The sequence below is a fragment of the Lissotriton helveticus genome, chromosome 4_1, assembly GCF_964261635.1.
Source record: "Lissotriton helveticus chromosome 4_1, aLisHel1.1, whole genome shotgun sequence".
NCBI classification, from domain to species: domain Eukaryota; kingdom Metazoa; phylum Chordata; class Amphibia; order Caudata; family Salamandridae; genus Lissotriton; species Lissotriton helveticus.
Window position 1 is genome coordinate 1,686,027,501 of NC_136063.1, and position 12,841 is coordinate 1,686,040,341.

A 12,841-nucleotide genomic window follows, 5' to 3' on the forward strand; every position below is an offset into this window, starting at 1 on the left:
AAACCTGGATTTACACCTTATCTGACTCACAATGTAAAAACTTAATCTAAACCTATCAACCTATCTCACTACATGAACAAGGCCTCCTGTTTGTTCCTCTCTAAAGCGCCAAGATGCTCACTCGAGTGTAGTCCGCGCCATACAAGAACCCTTTACATTACATTACATTACATTACATGTTGAGTAGTGAGATTGGGCGGTATGAGTCGCAACGCTCTTTTGGCTTACCCTCTTTAGGAATTACTAATTTGACAGCCTGTCGAAGGTCTCAAAGGAGGGTGCCCTGTTTATTGAATATTAAGAATGTTTAAGAGATGGGGTCCTACCAGCCCTACATAACGCTTATTGGATTCCTCCGGAATCCCATTTGGACCCGGGCATTATTAGTTCAATTTCGCTATGTCTTCTGCCAGTGTGATTTTTGCATCAAGCTTCGTTCGAGCCTCTACGTCTAGAACAGAAGTGGTCATAGACTCCATGTAGTACTGTAATTGGGACACTGTCCACAATGGCCTAGCACTATAGAACTCTACGTAGTAGCGAGCAAAAGCTCCAACTATTGCTTAGTCCGTTTCCATATTTTCGCCCCCCCCCCCCGGTCCAGCTTTATGGTTCACCCATCTGGCTTCTGCCTCCCTTTTCTCCAGCCACGCTAGGAGCTTCACTGCCTTATCACCGGTGTCATATAGTCGGAGTCGCGTGTCCAACATTTGATTTTTTTTTTGTGTTCTTTTTTTTGCCCTTTCATGTGCCATGGCTTGATATTCGTCTCTTAGAAGGGCTATTTTCTTGGGGGTGGGGGATTCGGTTCTGGTACCAAGACACACTCAATTTCAAGCAGCTGGTCCTTAAGTCTCTTCAGGGCTCCCACCTCTCTTCTCCTCTTGCGGGCTATCAAGTTCTGGACACTGTCCCGGTGGACTGTTTTATAAGCCTCCCAAAGCACCACCTTGGATGTGACTGAGCCTTCATTTTCTTGAAAGTAGAGCTCTGAATCCACCCGCAACCCCACTGCCACTTCCCAGTCATGTATCTCTCGGGCATAAAGTTTTTAACCCATCTTCCTACCTCATCAACTACATGCCTTTACCGTTAAGAGGAAGTGATCTGAGAGACAGGGAGCAAATGGTTCGCCTGCTGTATAGTAGCGTCTTAATTTGCTGGAGCAAATACCTTATCTAGGCGGGAAAACACTTTACAGGCCTCAAATAAGAGAATCTGTTTTTGAGTGGGTGAGCATGCCTCCAGATATCCGAAATGCCCAGAGTGGCTGTGAAGCGTGCCAGTTAGGTGGGCTGTGTGGCTGGACCCGTGGAGCCCGCCCTATTCCGCTCCACCACCATGACCTAATTGAAATCCACTACCATAATGTAGAGTGAGTACACCTCCAGCATAATACCAGCTAGCTACTCCATGATGGCGTCCTGTAACTTAGGGGGTAGATACACACTGAGCAATGTAAAATCCTGTAGTCCCAAAGAACCTCTCACTTTCACATATCTCCCTTATGGGTCTGTCCATTGCTTAGTTATTCAGAAATGTGCATCTTTCCAGAGCAGAATTGCCACTCCCTTTGAGCCTGATGTGTACCCCGCATGTTCTAGAGTGATATAGGCTCCTGTCCCTAGAAATCTGCATTCTGTTCCCTTAAGATAGTTCTCCTGCAAGAGAACCACATCCAGTTTTAACCGTCTCAAATATGGGGTCTTCAAGCCTCTCTTGACCTCGTCGTCTAGGCCATTTATATTCTATGATAAGATCAACACGGTATCTGCTAGTGGTGGAGTACCCATCCGGCTGTGTAAATGGAGGTGGGACGTACATGAGGTCTGGCAGTGGCCAGAATGTGAGCTGAATAATGCAGTGTATGTGGTCCTGACATCCACCATTGTGTCTGTGACTTTTCTCCCTGAAATGTAGCAACTGTCTGGACCTGCCCAGTGATCAGTTGACAAAGCGGCATCTGCCCTCCCCACCCCTGAAAACCACACACTCACAGCCCCAAAACAGTTACCCACACCACCCCACAAAGACCACTGGGAGTGAATGCTTTGAAGCTAACCAGTAACTACTCAAAAGGGGATTCTTAGAGGTCTGTAGCCCACCACACTAACTTGTTAAACAACTGCTGAGGCACCTGTCCCTGTAAACAGTGACTCTGTATAAGGAAACAAAAAAGTATTTTCGAGTTTTCCGGAGCCGTCCACGGAGGGGCATGGAAATAGCGATCCCTTAGCAGCCGGGCACCGGATATCGTGCCAAATCAACCGCTATGGCCTTTCCATTAGTCCTGAGGCCGCTGCCAAGGGGTGAGGAATCTCTGACGGACCCCTGAACAGGACTTACAGTTTGGCAGGGTATAGCAGCATTTATTGCAGCTGAAGGCCCCTTAGCCTGGCCTTCACTTAACCAAATGTACACCCCTGTCTCTGAACGTCCATGGTATGGTCTTAAAGGAGGTCAACTCAAAGCACCTATCAAGGGAGTGCGCTGCCTGTCTCTCACTCCTAACGCTACAACGGAGCCGTGGGCCAGAGGACCGGATGTCCGTTCGAGGTAGGAGTGCAGCCCTCGGAGGCCTCTGGAAGAGCTTCGAAAGGGGATCGTAGTGGGGACCCCCTAGGGGAGAGGAGTGCGGCTGAATGCATCGCCTAACGGGCGTGACCCTGTATTATATCGGCCTGGAGGCAGCAGCGACGGAGCGATCGGATCGTTTGGTGACCGGGAAGTGTGTGGAAGTTCCGTCGGAGGGGTAGCTGAGGTAGCCCCACGAGGCCTGTCACGGGGTGACGTCCGGTGTGAGTAAGTTACACTGGCAAGCCTGCCCGGGCGACCCCAGCATTGCTTCGAGGGCACTAAGAGAACACTTCCCGAGTGACGAGGCTGCCATTGCCACACCCCCAATTCCTCTCCTTCCCTTTCCTGGGACGCCGGGGGAGCAGACTGTTGCGGCCCCCTGCCCCCAAGTGGCCAAGAATAACCTGTACTGAGTGGGATGCCCAACTTGGTTATTGCAGTTGCCACAGGGCCTGGTCTGCCTTGGGCGTGTTGCTGCCACATTCACCATCATCTCTGCATGCCAGGAGATGATTCAAAGCTGGTGAAGCCCGGGCCAAGTTCTGGCGAAGCCTGGAGGAGACTGGACTGGGGCCCCCCCTTGGTTCTACCAGTCCTCACGTTGGGTGAAAGGAGTTCAGCCCTAGCCGGGAGGAGAGGCGTTATGGTAAAACGTTTTTTAAAAATAAATTTTTTTTAAAAACTTTTTATTAAATATAAAGTTACAAAAAACAGAAACAGAAACAAACACAAGGCAGTACTATCATCACAGAGTTACAGCGTGTGGGGGGGGGGGAAGTCCATGTCAAAGTGGAGGTAGAGACATTTCTTAAGTGCGGGGGGCAGAGGGACCAGAAGCAATCAAATATGTCTAAGTCTGCGTGGAGGAAACATCGGGTTGGGGAGATGGCGGGCAATAACAAGTTCTGGAAGGGGGGAATACATATCTCACCACGATACACATTCCATTGAGTCCATACCGTCCCCCATTTCCGGGGCGTGCCCCGGGAGATATACACCGTTTTTTCCCTGAACATACACCAGTCCAAGTTCTGTTTCCAGAGCTGAACTGTCGGCGATCCCTGGGCACCCCATAGCTGGGCAATGTCTCTCTTGGCAATCATATTTCCTAAGGTCACCCGACGAATTTGCGCCACACTATAATCATTCGGTTCCCAAACATTCAGCAAACATCGCCTCGCCTCAGGCATCGACCGCACACCCGTAACCTCACTCATAACTTCATGCACACGAGACCAATATTGCATCACTACAGGACACTCCCAAATGATATGGAGAAACGTTCCCACGAGACCACAGCCACGCCTGCACAGTCCATCAACAGAAAAGCCCATGCGTACTAGACGAGCACCGGTCACATACACCCTGTGTAAAATCTTAAGCTGGACGAACCGGAGACGCGCCGGGATCGCCACTTCCTTAGGGGAGGAGATCTCAGCCTGCCAGTCTTCATCATCAAGTTCCAGCCCATCGCTAGTCCACACCTCTCGAAGGTGACATAAGAGATCAGCCCTGGAATTGATCAATTTTTTATATATAAGCGAGATCGTGCTATCAGGAACGTACCCATCCAGTATCCTATCTTCGAGCGGGGACGCCTCCGGTACTTCCGTCCCCAAGGGAAAGACTGAGATTACCGCGTGTCGAATTTGCAAGTACCGAAAAAATTCCCTATCATTCAAATCATATTCAGTTCTCAACTCATCAAACCTCTTAACTCTCCCCTTGGTCCACACGTCATTCACCTTGCTAATACCGATCACATCCCACCTGTCAAAACCCTTCGACCGCCAAAGGGACCCAAGTTTATCCGATGCGTACAACGGAGTCGCACAGGTCAACCTATCAGCCCAACCTAGCGCCACCGTAGCGCGATGCCAGACCTGGACTGCCGTCCTAGTCGGGCCTGTGAGGGTCCTACCGGCAGATCTAGAATAGAGAGCCCTATTGTAATCTCCGCCAGGCAGTAGCCACTTATCCATCTCAAAGGCCGGAGTCGGCGAAGGAGCATAGGTACAGTGATTAATAGCCCCTAACTGAGGCGCCCAGTAGTATCGGCGAATATCAGGGAGTGCGACACCGCCATCGTACCATGGAAGCATCAATTTCGCAATAGCAATACGGGAGCGGCCCCCCCATACCAATTGTCTCTGTAAACTTTCAATCTCTCGGAAATAACTAGCAGGCACGGCGTCTAATGTATTCTGCAACGCGTAGAGGAAACAGGGTAGCGACATCATCTTGAACAACGCCGCCCTTCCGAGGGGAAAGAGAGGGAGTCTACCCCAAGCAAGGACATCGGCACGGAGGCGCTGGAGAGGAGGTAGCAAATTGCGTTCATATCGAAGTCCTGGGTCCAGGGTAATAAAGATTCCCAAATATTTAAATCCCTCCCGCACTACTGTAATGGGACAGCCGCGGGGCAAAATAGGAGCGTCTCCCAAAAGGACATAGACACAAGACTTCGACCAGTTAATGACCAGGCCAGAGTTCTTGCGGAACGAAGTTAAAACATCAAAGAGGACTATCAGTGATTTTCGCGGGGAAGTAAGATATAGCAGAATATCATCCGCATATAGGGATATGCGGTCTTCAAATTCTGGAGTCCATCTAATGCCCTTCAAGGACGGCTCCCACCTCAACCAGGCCGCCAGTGGCTCCAAGGCAAGGGCAAACAAAAGAGGAGACAAAGGACAGCCCTGGCGCGTGCCCCTACCAAGCGCAAAGGAAGCAGAGACTCGACCGTTCACAACCACTTGAGCCAAGGGGTCGGTGTAAAGCAGTTTCACCCAGTCAATGAAGGCCGAACCGAAACCAAATTTAGCAAGGACCGCCCATAAGTATGGCCATTCTAGTGTATCAAACGCCATAGTGGCATCTAAAGACGGCAAAATGGCCGGTTCACGCAACGTTCCCGCGAGAACTCCATGCAATCGCCGGAGGTTAAGCGCAGTGTTGCGACGCGGTATAAAGCCGGATTGGTCCGGATGAACCAGGTCGCTTATAACAGTGACCAATCTATTAGCAAGCAATTTAGCCAGGATCTTCGGTTCAGCGTTGATCAAAGATATAGGTCGGAAGGAGGTGCAGCGATCACAAGGCTTACCCTCCTTGGGAATCACCACTATAGACGCCAGTCTCTGGTCAGGAGGGAGGGAACCTGTCTCTAGTGATTCTAGAAACATTGAGCGTAAATGTGGGGCTATCGTATCTGGGCGGAGTTTGTAGAGCTCAATAGGAAGCCTGTTGGGACCTGCAGCTTTCCCGGAACGAACAGAGCGGATAGCAATCGCAACCTCCTCCACCGTAGGCGGCGCATCAAGATGTTCCCTTTCGGGATCAGACAGACAGGGCAGCGCAATGTCGCGCAAAAGCAAGCGGGAATCCTGTTCAGGTCTATCGGACACAGGGGAATACAATTCCCGCAAATAATCAGCAAAACATTCAACTATTGCAACCGGCTCAGTGTGACTCTCACCATTCACATCCACAATAACAGGAACCACTCGACTCGCACTCTCCCTTTTATCCAGCCAGGCAAGCAGCTTCCCCGCTTTATCACCAACATCATACAGGCGTCCCCGCTGTTCCCTGCTCATCACTTTCGCAGCATCCGTGACCAATGCCATATATTCAAATTGCGTAAGACCCAATAGGTGTAATCCATCTGGGGTGACCTCGGACTCCAGTTCTCCCTCCAGAGCAGTAATTTCACCCTCAATACGGACGATGTCCTCTCGACTATTCCTCTTAACGTTACTAATCAGGGAGAGGGCCTGGCCCCGGATAACAGCCTTATACACCTCCCACAATGAGACCGAGGAGGATACAGATCCGACATTCTCCGCAAAATAATGGTCGAGCGTCTTGATCAATTCTACTCTAACCTTGGGATCACGGAGGTACCAGGGGTTATTCGGGGCCAAACGGCCCTCCGTCCCCAGCTGCGCATCTACCACCAACCAGATCGGGGAGTGATCTGATATACCTCTAGCAAGATGCTTTACCTCCCGTATTGCGGAGGCCTGGGCAGAGGGCATCAGAACATAGTCGAGTCTCGAGAGACTACCGTGTGCCCCAGAATGAAAGGTGTACTGCGAAGTCCCCGGGTGAAGCAATCGCCAACAATCGGTGAGCCCCAGAGTCTCGAGGAAGTCGCTTAAACATGATTGAGCCTTCGGAAGTTCCCGGGGAGGATAGCGATCACACATCCCCGAAACTACGGAATTAAAATCCCCGCCCACCACCAACAAACCCTCTGGGACTCCCAGGATAACCCTTTTAAAAATCATTTTAACTGTATGCACACAAGACTTTTATCATCTGGAAACATAAAGCCACGCCTTTTACTAAAACTACTGAGCAACCTTTGATGGCTTTCCGCAAAAAGCGGTTGGGCCTATAAATAAGGATATAGAACTTGCAGAACGCAGACTTTCACTAGCCCCACCCCCTGTTTTGACCGCCCTACCCGTCCCTGCCACTGGGGTCTTCAACGCAGCTACAGTTGAAACAATTACTGAACTAGTGGCACAACCCTCACTTTCACCCACCGTTACAATTTTGAGCCAGGTTGACCCTGGCATAGTGCATAAGGGAGAGGATGTGGCCGCGTGATCATCCACAGGGAAATCAGGGCTCCAGAACACTACTGGGGTAAAAAGGAAGCACATTGAACCAGCAGGGATTGACCATCGAGCAAGGGGCCAGTCTCCAAGGGTCAAGAGAGCCAAGCAAACTCCCCCACCTGGAAATGTTGGTAGATCCTGTAGTGGAGGAGGAAACATTATTTCAGACTGAAATGGACACTGACAGACAAAATTAGTAAAGTGGTGTTAGAGGCTTTGGACACTATTTTATACTGCCTAGGCTGTATCGAGGAGCATCTTGAACGACTATTGCAGGCCACAGGGAAATCAGCGGTGCAAAAAAGCAAAATGGCTTGACCATTTTAGCTAGTGACATGGGTGAAAGGGCAGCCAATGCTTTTTCCAGCGTCCTCGAGGATGAGCTGGCCGCAACAAGTGGACCATCAAACAACCTCAATGCAACTATACCCCACGAGTTTCCTCCAACTTCGCCAGCAAGGGCATCTGGTCCAGATGGGATTTCAAATGGGGAGCGAGGGGCCACCAACCAGCTAAGATTTCATCTTCATAGTGGGGGGAATCAGTTGAAAGAAAACATGCACACAAATGGCCTCATGCTTAGTCAATTACGCGGGCAGGGTGTAAATAACATCCTAAATGTATCCCCGGAGTGCACACCTTGTACTCTGATCCTGATCTCACACCTGGCCAACAGGAAAGCTGCCAGAGCCTCATTAATAAATCGGCCCATTGGTGCGCCAGGAAAATCCAATCTCAAATAAATTGGCCCGGACATATTATTATGGCAAGGCGGGTTAGCTGGTTGGGAGTGGGGGATTGTGTAGTGCTGAATTTTAATAATAGGATGTGCACGCACCTTGCCTTGAAACATCTTCGAGATTCCCCACTGAGCAGATACAGGCTCGCCCTTTTGTGTTTTTGTTTACCCCCGCCAACAGGGGGCTTTTTCGAGACAACAGACCTGGCAGCCACACGAGAATAGATATCCCCGCCCTCAGCCTCTTTCTTTTAATCACCCTAACCGCTTCGAGGCGCTCTCTGGTTTAACAGAAAAAGATTTCCTACCCATGTGACCGGACAGATCAGTCGATCCGAAAAAAGCAAGCATCCAAGGCGTCGACCCTGGGAGAGACTCCAATGTAGTCGCCAGTATAACCGGGAATAGGCTTGTTGCAAATTTCTTGGGCCCTTCTTTGCAAAACACCATTAACACAAATTAAACTGAGACCGGTATCTGCCCATCTATTTGACCTCCCGTCCATAATCTAGGAAGGGTGGGGTCTGATCCCGTTACCACACCTGCTAGGCCTTCCACTAACTGTAGTAGGGTGGACACAGTGATCCAGGATTATAAAATGTGTCTATTTAGAATTATCTCCTGGAACATTGCAGGCATCCGTCCAAAATTATTGGACGAGGTTTGACTAGATTATGTTAAGTCTTCGATATTATTTGTATTCGGGAAACATGGTATAAGTCTGATTTTGTGCTGGACGGTTATTGTTCTTTTAATGTCCACGCAACCCCTTCAACGGAATGGAGGGCAAAAGGAGGGCTGGTCACGTTAATCTCAGTTAGATATGGGCCTATTCAGGCAGTGGTTGTCATTGAATCCCCCTGGTAGCAACTAATTTTGATTTCCAACCTGATCCAGGTTAAGCTATTATTGGTACTACAACATTCTTGACCAAACTAGCTGTGATGTTATTGAAACCCTTCATGTGGAAATCAGTAATATCGCCGGGAAGTGGCAACTTGTGTGTTTTCTTTGGGTGGGGGATTTCAATTGCACCTTTTGCCTGCATAGTCCCAATCAAGTTTGTGGACTGCTGGATACAGAGGGCCAACCACAGTCACATTCTATACACACAACACAGGGCGAGGCTCTAAATGACATTATTATTGTAAATGACCTGTGCCTGATAGACTCTCTGGTCTGCAGCCCCTTAACACAGTGCCCCACTTATATCAGAGGAGGTAGGGAAATTGTTATTGATTTCGTATTTATATCAAAAATGTTTGACTTCCCTGTTGGTAAATTTGAGGTGGAGCCACATAATGCAAGCAACCATATCCCCCTCACTGTTCCCCTCAGTGTAATAGCCCAAGAGGGGAAAGGTGATGGCTGCCCTATTCAGTTTAACACCAGTCAAGGGGTGAGATTGAAATGGGGCAAAATAAATCCTATTCAATTCGAGGAGAAAATCGTTAAGGGAAACCTAAGCTCTATTTTGAGATGCCTCCAACAGGACTCCTCCCCAGGTAAGGTCAAACAGGGTTTTGAACTAATCTGCATGGATGTAGCTAAAAGCGTAACAAGATCAGCACGAAAAGGGACGTCCAGTAGACAAGATGGTTTAATGCTCAGTGTTCAAGATTCCAAAAGAAACACAAAAAGGCACTGCATGCAATCCCTCGCAATAAAATCCAAATTGAAAGGGCTTATAAAAATACCATCAATCAAAGGAACAAAGAACTGAGGAGGTTAGCCTGGGAAGATCTTGAGAGATTGAGAATGTGCTGTCCTCTGGAACAGAGGGGTTTGTCCCACATGCGCTCAAAGAGTTGTGTGTAATCCTTAATCTGCTTTTTTTTTTGGTCAAATCTGTTTTTATCGTTTTAAGTTTACGCTTAGTCATAACGGGCATCTCATATATAAGCTTACAATCATGCATAGGGTTGCTTGCCAACACATGAGTGTGCAGCCACATTGGTTTCGCATGCATTCGAGCTTTACTGTGAATGAAACGTAAAGTGCTCACACAGGAGCTAGCTTTACTGCGGTCCGCCAGTCATGATGCAGTCTCTGAGGTTACATTATAAAAGCAGTGTGTTAACCTTCCGGTAGCTTGTGTGGTCCATTGCTTACCATTCACCTCGATCATTGAAACAGATGGTTTACTTATAAAACAAAGGAACAATAACCGTGGCAGCATTAACCGTGTGTCCATGCTTAACTCCCTCTCCCCTCTCCTCTTTCCCCACATCCCGGCCCCCGGGGCTCCTTGTGCGCTCCGCGGCTATGTCCGCGTTAGTGTGGTTGCACTTGTGCCAGGATAAAGCAAGAGTAAAGTGTTACCAGACTATCCTGTCAGTGTCTTGGCCTATGGTGTGCCTCTGCCTGTGCGGTCATTATCTGCTCCCTCCGTGTGCCTCGCGTGTCCCTCCCTTTCCAGTTGCTGAAGCGCACAGAGCATCTGCTCCCAATGGGCCGCTATAGGCTCCTTCCGTAGTCCCAGTGTTTCCTCCCTTCGAATGGCAATCCCCTCTGCCCTTGACACAAGGGCACAGAGTTCCTCTTTTCAGGCATGGCTGAAATGAGGATCTCTGTGCCCTTGTGTGTGGCAGATTATGTGCCTTCCATCTCCTTGTACGGAGGGGTTTTGCAACCACTAGCCCCAGATCCAAGAACCGGAACGTTACCTTGGCCTTAGGGGACTTCTTGAAGTGGTGTAATATGTACTCTGGCCAGTCAAAGGGTATGGTGCGACCTGTGCAACCCTGCAGCAGCCCACTAATTGCGCGCCAGGAGATACCTAGTCCAGGGCAACTCCATAGCATATGCAAGAACCCCGGCCCAGCTCATTACACCTAGGGCACAGTGCATCGTTACGATGAAAATACCTGTTAATCAGCTCGGGTGTGAGATAAGCCCTGTGGACGATGAATAGCTGGATTTGGCAGAACCGCATGTTTCTGGGGGATACGCACGGGACTCTTAAGTATCCTTTCCCACTCCTTATCCACCAGTGGCCGCCCCAGGTCCAGTTCCCATTTGCGTCGGAGTGGATCTAAGCTAAAAGCCGCATGCGCCTGCAACAATGCCGTAAACCAGCGAACCAGGCGCCTGCCTCGCCCCATGACGTGCAGATATTGCATAGTTAGATGCTGACTTGGCTCCGTGGTCATGTCCCCACATTTGGCAGTCAATCTCGCTATCAGGGAGCGATGCGCTAAAAAAAAGCCCAGACGGGTGCCCCTCCTCTTTCACCAATGTCTCTAATCATTAATCTGCTTTTGATAAAATGTATTCGTAAAATGTTTTCTCACATCAGTTTTTTATTTTTCATTCGTGTTTCAATGTAATTATGAAGTATCTGCCAAAATTCGTTATTATTACTTCATAATAACTATTAGCGTTGATCAAACAATTGGTTGTGCCCAATGCATTTCAGCATGACTGCCATTCTTCAGGGCCTTCTTCAGGGCTTGTACAGTAAACTTCGCTCAATATTGAGTTGGCTGGAGATCCGCTATGAAATAGGCGCGATAAACAAACTGTCACTTAGCTGGGGACCCGCCGACTATCGAGGTGCTGGTGTGTTCTTGAGAGAGCCATTGCGCTTTGACACCAAGAGCTTTTGGGTGGTTATAAACCACCCCCTATTTTCGGCAGATGCTAGGTGAATGGATTCATTGATACTGAGGGTAGTTTGGGTATACCATTTCTCTGCTATATTTAACCGGAAATTTATTTCGCCAATCTTTGCTTACCAACTAACCAGTTCTTCCCTTAAAGTGAGTGAGGTCGAGGATGCCCTGGCGAAGGGCATCTGTTTGAAAGTCCCAGGACCCGATGGGGTCCCATTAGATCTCTGTAAAAGCAATCCTCACCTTTGTACACCCCTGCTGACTAGCGTCTTTAAGGCAGCGATAATCGGTCTCATCCCAACATCCTGGAAGGAGGCCATAGTGTTACCGGTATATAAAAAGGGTAACAAGAACGACCCCGCATGCTACAGATCAATCTCCTTAATTGATGCCACCGCAAAGGTATTGGCAAGGGTTATTCTTGCACGCTTTGAGACTTGGGCTAGTAACTCGGGGACTATGTCCAAACGCAATATGGCTTTAGGAGGGTGATGGGTACAAATGAACATTGCCTCAATTTGTCTCTGATTATGGGCAAGTACATGAAGGCCAGGAGGGGGTCTATCCACATGGCCTCCATGAACTTATCCAGTGCCTTTGACTCTGTCAATCGGGAGAAATCGTGGGGACAGTTGGAGAAAAAGGGTGTTGAAGAACCCCTTATTTTTCTTTTGCATAGGCTGCATGCGTCCACCACCGTTGCCATACGATATGGCCCCATGGGGAGAATACTAAGCCCATTGAGTCCACAGTAGGTGTTCGGCATTGGTGCATTTTAGCTCCATTTCTTTTCTATTGTAGATGAATGGCATTGAGGCATTTTTAATAGAGAAGGTAACTGACTTTCCCAGAATAGGAGGCAACCCATTCCCATTTTTGTCATACATGGACAACACTGTTTTAATGGCCTTAACAGCTAATAGTCTCCAAAAATCATTGAATGCTTTTACAGATTTTATGTCAGCACTGGACCTAAAAGTTAATTTTACCAAGGCATTAATCATGGTGTGTGGCCCCAAACTAACCAAAACAAGAACATTTACTGTAAAGGGTAAGACCATTGATAAGGTGGTTAATTTTACAAATTTGGAGAATATTTTTAATAATAAATTGAATTGCGACTCTCTTGTCACAGCAAGGGCACAGCATAGTATCCGGGTAGTGGAGGGCCTATTCCGCTTAGCCTGTAAATTAGCCCACAAGCCAGTAACAGAGTCGATTACCTTATATAAAGCAAAATGTTTAGCTGTCGCATCTTACGGGGCAGGAGTGTGGGGACATCA

General features: G+C 48.7%; 1 protein-coding gene across 2 annotated transcripts in view; it reads left to right on the top strand.

Moving 5' to 3' along the window:
* LOC144829326 (protein AF-10-like) overlaps positions 1-12,841 on the top strand; it is a 1,339,974-nt gene that overhangs the window by 32,300 nt on the left and 1,294,833 nt on the right. The gene's annotated exons all lie outside the window — the stretch shown is intronic.